We start from the raw sequence: 1,334 nt of genomic DNA on the forward strand, positions 1-1,334 counted from the left end.
ACTGTGCAGTGCAGCTGAAGGTGCCTCTCCTGAGAGGACGGCCGAGGGCTTCAGAGAGAGGTTTGTTTGTCTGATATCTTTATATTGTTCACCGTGATGACCAAAGGGTTGCTCTGGTCAACCTTCCCCGCCTGGCACTGACCGCACGTCCTCCTTGGGCAGCCAGGCTTTTCTGTATCTACCTGTTTCCACTGCAAGGTTGCGGCCACTGAGCCTGTACTTGGTCAGGACTAGGGTTGCAAAATTCCGGGAATTTTCTAAGTTGGAAACTTTCCATGGGAATTAACGGGAATAAACTGGGAATTTTTAGTTAGTCTATAACAGGGAACTTAAATGTAGTGCACAAAACCCTATCTTGCAGTCTAATATTAGTTAAAACAACCTGATTTAATGCAATTTCAGTCGAATTTCTGCTGCATATTCTGCTGCATGCTGCGACATATTCCTGCACATATGTCAATCACATGCACCCAGCAATCGGCATAGGCTGCTAGACATAAAGGAAACCTATGGGGCGTTTATATGCATGGGGGAAAATGTTCCAACCAATCAGATTTTGTTGTTGAGTGGTGTATCTTGGGCAGTTCAGTGTTGCTAGTTTAGCACTCTAGTAAACCAAAGGCAGAGAATGGGATTCCCGCTAGCATGCTAGCTAGCTTTGTATGCTAAGCTAAGCAAAAATACGAACATACAAATCATATTGCTTATTACGAAACAAAATGTTAATGTTTGTATATGAAACAGTTTGTATGAATTACCCAAAATTCCCATAAATTCCCATAATTTCCTTTAATTCCATGATGGTTTCCAATTTGGAATATTTCCAAAATTCCCCAGCTTAACTTCCCATGGTAAGTTTCCGGAAAGTTTCCAGAAATTTACCGGAAATTTTCCACCCCTTTGCAACCCTAGTCAGGACTTGGCTCTGCTGCGTACCTCAGCCAATTCATCTTCCCAGCTTAGGTGAGGAGAGACGTTCCTTCTGACGAGTAGTTTGGGTTCTCCAGTGTTCTAAATAGTCTTCTTTTGCTTGTTTGATCGTTTTGTTTGATAATTTTTTTGACACAACTGCTCGTGTGGAAGGAGAGCTGGTCTTAGTGAGTTGTGTATCAGGTTCTGTTAGTGGGAGAGTGAGTTGTGTATTCGGTTCTGTTAGTGGGAGAGTGAGTTGTGCATTAGATTCTGTTAGTGGCTACTGGTTATGTTAGTGGCTAGTGGTTTATATATATAGTATAGTATACAGAGAGAGAGAGAACTCTCCTGAGTGCTGTGTCATTGGACATTGGAGTTTGTGTGTGTGTGTGTGTGTGTGTGTGTGTGTGTGTCTGTGTGTG

Source organism: Alosa sapidissima, chromosome 4 (assembly GCF_018492685.1).
Source record: "Alosa sapidissima isolate fAloSap1 chromosome 4, fAloSap1.pri, whole genome shotgun sequence".
NCBI classification, from domain to species: domain Eukaryota; kingdom Metazoa; phylum Chordata; class Actinopteri; order Clupeiformes; family Clupeidae; genus Alosa; species Alosa sapidissima.